The sequence below is a fragment of the Sus scrofa genome, chromosome 9 (assembly GCF_000003025.6).
Source record: "Sus scrofa isolate TJ Tabasco breed Duroc chromosome 9, Sscrofa11.1, whole genome shotgun sequence".
Lineage (NCBI taxonomy): Eukaryota > Metazoa > Chordata > Mammalia > Artiodactyla > Suidae > Sus > Sus scrofa.
In genome coordinates, this window is record NC_010451.4 from 89,254,806 (window position 1) to 89,262,490 (window position 7,685).

A 7,685-nucleotide genomic window follows, 5' to 3' on the forward strand; every position below is an offset into this window, starting at 1 on the left:
AAGCTACCACTTTTAAAGGAGCAAATCTCTATAGGAATTTTTTTTTTTTCTGGTCTTTTTGCTTTTTCTAGGGCCACACCTGCGGCACATGGAGGTTCCCAGGCTAGGGGTCTAATTGGAGCTGTGGCTGCCAGCCCATGCCAGAGCCACAGAAATGTGGGATCCGAGCTGTGTCTCCAACCTACACCACAGCTCATGGCAATGCCAGATCCTTAACCCACTGAGCGAGGCCAGGGATCGAACCCACAACCTCATGGTTCCTAGTCAGGTTCGTTAACCACTGAGCCACGACGGGAACTCCTCTATAGGAATCTTAAAGATGAAATTAAAGAAATGTTCTAAAAAAGTGTTTAGGCCTCCTTAGGAGAACGTATTGCTTTTGTGCTATTTGATACAAAAAGTAGGCCACCTACTTTTAGAAAAAAAATGTCATATACTTTTAATTGCAAATACATTAATTTGACTTGATCCTTAGTTCATATAATCTGAGCATTCTCTGCTTCACTTATTAGACTCAAAGGAAATCCTCCTATTCTTCCTTTATTTGTGTAACACTGAACTAACATACTAGCATAGGTATTCATATTTCTGGTTTACCAGAAGGTATAGTTGGATGAATGAAACACTGTTATCGCAGAGCAACATATCTAAGGCCCTGATACATGCTTGAGGTTTAACATACTTTCACAAATTTTTCAGGATTGTTAACTTTGAACTCAGTCATGTTTAAAGACTAAATTTATGATCATCCATCTGTATTAATGATTTTCAGTAACACGTAGCAGAAATTCAAATGAGACAGGCTTATGCAATTAGTCAATCAATCAAAATATTGGTTCACTTTGATAAACTTCAAAAGTAAATCTGGCTACAATTGGTGTGAAGAAATATTACTAGGAATGTATGTCACTCCATTTCTTAGCTTCCCTTTTCCCCATGTTGACTTCATCAAGCTCTTTTCACTTGGTAGCAAGATGGCCCCAGTAGCTTCAGGCTAGGTTTCTTCCACCTTAGCAAGCCCATAATAAGAAAGAGCTCTTCATTCCTAAAAGCACCTGAAGGATTTTGACTGACCAGGACTGGAGTACCCACCTTTGAGCCTAGACTAAAAGTAGGGTGGGATGGCTTCTCAAAAGAAAGTTAAAACAATATGCCAAAAGAAAGGGACATAGGTACCAGACAGACAAAAATGCAAGGCTGTCTGATATGCCCATATTCTAAATTCTCATGGAATTAGAAGGCAGAGTAATGAAATTATATTTGGATAGTTCACAGGCAATTCATTAAGTTTTCATTTTAAATACTATTAAAAGTCCTTTTCTTTTCTTTTTTCCTTTTTTTTTTTCTTTTTTTCCAGGGCTGTACCCACAGCATGGAGGTCCCCAGGTTAGGAGTCAAATGGGAGCTGCAGTTGCCAGCCTACACCACAGTCATGGTAACGCCAGGTCCAAACCACACCTGTGATCATTGCCCCTGGCAATGCTGGATCTTTAACCCACCGAGCGAAGCCAGGGATAGAACTTGCATCCTCATGGATACTAGTTGGGTTTATTACGGTTGAGCCACAATGGCAACTCCCAAAAGCCCTTGTATAATTTAGAAAATAGTTGAGTGATTTAGTTCCTAAGATTTTATAATTAAGATGAATTGAGAAACAGCAAGTTAAGTCTTTTACACCTTTGTGTGATGCTTCATTGTGGTTAATTTACTGACACAGCTCCATTATTGAAACATTAACAGTAGCTCAAAGATCAAACATTCTGCTTTAAGGCACTAACATAGAAAAAGGTGGATTTTTTTAAGTATGGATATTTTTAAGCCTAAGCAATAAACTACTGGCTAGACAGCATATTTGAACTCCCCCCCAAATTACTTAATGAGCACAAATTTTCAAAATTATTTAAGTTGAATTGGTTAAGTAAGCCATCCCAGTTCTGTGTGATTTTGACTTTGTCCAACACAGCAAAAAGATCAGTAAATACAAAGTCAGAATATTTTGGTTTCAATAAAAACATTACTGTATTGAAACCTTACAATCCTAGGCAAGTAACTTCTCTCAAAAAACTGCCAATAGTCAAAGGATATTATGTAAAACGTAGTTCTAAAACATATAGCACTCAACATAGATTTATAAAACAAAGGGTTTTTTTCCATATATTTATAATTCTGCTCCTCACATGGAAATTCTTACCCAGCTTGTGTCCTTTGTTATTACTCAGTTATTTTGTCCAAATGAATTTATTCTCTTTATGATTTATTAGCTCTTTACAGCTATTTTATTATGTACCCTATACATGACTAAAGTAGAAAATGCCCTGCATATTGTGTGTAGAGTGACCTTTTTGACAATGCAAAAAGAATGAGAGATGGCAGTAATAGGCATGATAAGGGAAGCTATTACTTTTCTAACTTACTTAGAAAGTAACTATACTTGAGATTTAACTTATTATTTAAGCTACATTTAATTGAATTAACCTATTTAATTTTAAATACCGGTGCTTATATTTCTATCATTTTACATAAAATAAACTCAATTTGTCCAAACAAGATTACAAAAAAAAAAGCTTATTCCTTAGTGAAATGTGACAAACGAGTTCTCGTTAGAGTTTCCCAGTGGTGCAGCAGGTTAAGGATCTGGTGTTGTCACTGCTGTGGCTCGAGCAGCAGCTGTGGGATGGGTTCATTCCTTGCCCTGGGAACTTCTACATGCAGGTGCAGCCAAAATAAAATTCTTGGTAATTAAAGGGTCTCACTTACACATGAATATTTAATTAAAAATAATGGTGCTGCCAACATATTTTGCCATCCAGCCATATATTGATTACAAAATAGAATAATTATACCTGCAGGTAAGCAGATACAATTTATGCAGAAATTTAGATCTGTCATTGAGTCTTCTTGGCTTTCTGCCATCACATGTCAAATACAAATAAATAAGCCAAGCAGTATATTTTTTTCTCAAAGTTTGGAAGATATGCTTCTATCTACCCTATTACATGACTATGTATTAATATTTCTATATTCATTTTTTAAAAGGCTTTACTATTACGCTTTATTTTCTTAGAGTTTACTTTCTTGTTTTCAAACAAGATTCATTAGTTTATTATATGTGGTCATATTTTATCCATTATTTATTTTATCTCTATTATATCTGATATTAAACATACAATTAGAAATAAGCATTCTCAGCAGGGGAATAATTCATAATATTATTTCCATTATAAAAATATCATTTTCATTTAGATTTTGAATATTTTTATGAAACTGGAGTCCCTAGAGCTTCAAGTCTGTTTTGACATCTGCTTAATTCATCTGTTTAATAACCAAGTTATGATGAAACTATTGTGCTATCAAAAGAAATGATCAGTGTTGCACTATTCTTAGTTTCATTGCCTTCTGTTTTCCACCTTTCAGACTTTCACAGAAATCTAACAAAGAACACAAACAAGCATTTGAAGTACAGGGTCATAAAATGCCTCCTGCATTATCGGGCCACTTATTTAGCTTTATATTTAAAATGTGAAAGATCTGGATAAAATCAAATAAGTCTGGTCTATGATCTCAGTGTTTGTTTTTTCTTAAGTTTGTGCAACACCTATCTTTAGGTACAGCTGGCAAATAGGACACTATTATTAATATTGATTTAATAGTTATTATACATTTTATGTGAGTTTCAATAAAAACTCGATTTCAAAACAATTAATGCTTATGGGGTGCTACTCTGCACCATGTATTCTATACTTCAGTTTATAAAGTCTCATTTAAACCTCAAAATTTACCCATGTGGTTGTTATTATAACCATTTTACAAAATGGTCAATACAAAATCAAAGAGATCCATAAGCTTGCCTCATGCACTAGCTAGTGAATTAAGTATAGGGAATTCAATTTAAACCAGAATTCTTCTTACTATACTACATTTAATACAATAAATAACAGCAATCGTAAGATACTACCATCCATTATATACCATGCACTTTTCCTATTTGTCACAATTCAATGAGATTAGTTCTACTTTTCAGATATGTAAATTGATCATCAAAAAGCTTAGGCAGTTGCACATTGTCACCCAGCAGGTAAATAGTGAAATTGGGCTAGTTCTACTTTTCAGATATGTAAATTGATCATCAAAAAGCTTAGGCAGTTGCACATTGTCACCCAGCAGGTAAATAGTGAAATTGGGATTCAAATTTAAGTCAGGCACCTTGTTTCAACATTTAAATTCTCCCTATAATAGCATGCTGACTTCTAAATATAACTAAAATTTGCAAAAACTGCAATTCAATCTATATGAAGTGATTAGATGATAATTTAGGTGCTATCATTTCAAGGTCACTGTTAAAGGCTTCCATTATTTCATATATGTAAGGTGCTAATTTAAGAGTTTTTTTTTTCAGTTAATAGAGAGTTAATAAATACTATTAGTTAACTCAGACTTCCATTTTACTTATGTCTGAATATTTGGCATTATGCACTGTATTTTTAAAATCATAACAGGGTGTATAGATTTTTGCATAATCAGATTAACAAAAACATCATAACTGTGATTTAGTCAGCAAAGAGACAAACATAAGAACACACTAAATGGAAAAATATGTACAATTCATTTTGTGAAGTGATTTAGTCTATAAGTAGGTCAGTATACAATCTCCTAAATAAATTAATGCATACTACTATACATACATATATACTTACATATACATGATGGAACAGCCAGGAAGTTCAGAGAAATAAAGGCTAGGAATTTCCTAGGCAGTAGGTACTTAACTACAGGAAATAGTATATTTCTAAATCACTTTTATTCAGGGATAATTTATATAAAATATAACTGTTTTAAGTGTCCTGTCCAATGAGTTTTGACAAATGCATAAACTTCTGTAACCACCATCACAACGAAGATACAGAACATTTATATCATCCAAAATTTCACTGGTGTCCCTATAAAGTTAATCCTACTTTCTCAGTACTAGTTAATCCTTTATATCGCTTTGGATTAATTTCATCTATTCTCTAACTTCACATAAATGAAATCATATGATATGTGAAATTCTTTGTCTTTCACTCATCATAATACTTTTTAGATTTATTCATGTGGTTGCAAGTATCAGCAGTTGATTGCTTTTTATTGCTGAGTAATAGTCCATTGAATATATCTACCACAAATGGTTTAACCATTTACCAGTTAATGAACATTCAGATTATTTACAGTTTTTGAATATTATAAATAGAGCTGATATTAACATTGTATACAGGTACATTTTCATTTCATTGCATAATTGTATAAGAAACTGTTGAATGGTTCTCCAAATAAGTTGTACCTTTGTACAGTACACCATCAGTGTATGAGAGTTTCAATTGTACCATATCTTGGTCACATTTGGTATGTTGGTCTTTTTAAATTTTAGCCATTTCAGCAAGTATGTAGTGATATACCATTGTGATTCTAATTTGTATTCAGGAAACAGTTTGTTTTGAAGAGGACTAGATTAGCAACTGAGACTCCCAGCTTAAAATACTGACTGGCAATAGAGTCACACATGGATCTGAATTCCAAACCTGGTTCAAACAATAGGCGAACCTTGGAGATAGTGACGATTTGGTTATAGACCACTGCAATAAAGTGAATATTTCAATAGAATGGGTCGTGCAAATTTTCTGTTTTCCAAAAAATTATAAAAGTTATATTACACGATACTGTGTTCTACTGAGTGTGCATTAGCATTATTATAAAAAACATACTTTAATTAAAAATACTTTATTGCTAAAAAATGTTAACCACTATCTGAGCAAGTTGTAATCTTCTTCTAACAGTAACATTAAAAATCACTGATCACAAATCACCATAACATATAAAAATAACAAAAAATTTGAAATATGGGAAGAATTACTAAAATGTGACACAGAGGCATGAAATGAGCACATGCAGTCAGAAAAATGATGCCAGAGACTTGCTTGATACAGGGTTGCTACAATCCTTCAGCTTGTAAGGAGCATCTGTGAAGCGCAATAAAGTGAAGTGCAATAAAACAAGGTGTGCCTATATATGCGTGACTACAAACAAGTTGTCTTAGCTTCTTTATGCCTCCATTTTGTTCTCTAAGTAATAGTAAAAAGGGTACCTTGCTCAGATTTGTTTTGAACTTTAAAAAGAACATAAATGTAAAGCACCAAACATAGTGCCTGGATCACAGTAAGTGTTCAGTAAAATTTAGCTAATATTGTTATTCCTATTTCACAGAATGTATAGGGTTATAAATTGTTTTACTTATTTTAAGTTTACTTCTAATGGCCATAGCGATAATGCTATGGCTTTATAGAATCATTCTAACTCAACATATTAAAGTGCTTTAATGTAATTTTTTAAAATAAATCTAATTTTTTCAAAGTTAGCCACAATATAAAGAAGTATTATTCTGGAAGGTATCTTTGCATCTAGTTCTTTTTCTTTTTTTTCTTTTTTTTTTTTTTTTTTTTTTTTTTTTTGGTCTTTTTGCCTTTTCTAGGGCTGCTCCTGTGGCATATGGAGGTTCCCAGGTCAGGGGTCTAATTGGAGCTGTGGCCACAGCAACGCCAGATCTGAGCCTTGTCTGCGACCTACACCACAGCTCACGGCAACGCTGGATCCTTAACCCACTGAGCGAGGCCAGGGATCGAGCCCATAATCTCATGGTTCCTAGTTGGATTCGTTAACCCCTGAGCCATGACAGGAACTCCTAGTTCTTTTTTTTTTTTTTATGGTTTTTTTTTTTGTATTTAAGTTAGGACTTGATCCCAACAAAATATGCTGATACCATTATTTTACATGGCTGTAGTCCTAGAAAGTAGTAATATCAAGTATTTAAAGCAACCTACAATAGATCACAAGCATTCAGCTTGCACTATACCCTCCTCAACCACAAGCAATCTTTGTGGTCTCAATATCTCTCTAAAATGCCAACTTCCATTTTATTATGAATGCCAACTTGTTCTCTCTCCCTTTGCTGGGTCAAATTCCCTACCCAGCTGCTCCCACCCAGGGTGTAGGCAGTTTACTACCACTGCCTGTAACCACTCCTTTGTGGCCTAGCAACACCACAGTCAGCTTCCCTTTCACTTGTCCCATTGCCAAATCTCTCCTCAGGTCTGATATCACAGCCAATTCATCTAGCTTTTGCTTCTGTGTGGTCTGAGAGAGTTGGCACAGAGAGAAGTAGTTAGCTCTGCGACTTCCTGTTGCCTTTTCTTTCACAATTAGGAAAGAGGGTTAGGAGTAGCCAAGAAACATTTATTTTTTAAGAAAAGTGTCATTCTGAGAAAAAACAAAGAGATGCCTTAAAACTCTGAGAAGTTAAGAGTTTGAACTAATTGCTATTCAGTCATTGACTTACTTGGTGACCTTAATATGTTTACCTCTTGAATACTCAGTTTTTTATGAGCTGTTACAGAATTTTTTTAAGGTTATTATTGTTGTCTGTTAACATCAGATATGCAATTAACAAGTTTATACAATGAATTTGCTTTCCAGTCCTCCCAAATAAAATCTCATGTGAATGCCATAATCCCTATGAGTTTGGGAGCATTAGGTAAGAGGGCATGCCAACACTGTCACTATCAATACAAAGATCAAATCACTTTGAGGGCCAGGCTGAAGTTACTGGGGAGAGTTCTAGTAAGAAAAAAATAGAATCCTGGCACTAGAAGATGGCA

The 7,685-nt window shown here is 34.2% G+C and overlaps 1 protein-coding gene across 1 annotated transcript in view; it reads right to left on the bottom strand.

Annotated features, from left to right (window-relative positions):
* The window catches only part of MACC1 (MACC1, MET transcriptional regulator), a 211,211-nt gene that overhangs the window by 123,835 nt on the left and 79,691 nt on the right, over positions 1–7,685 (bottom strand).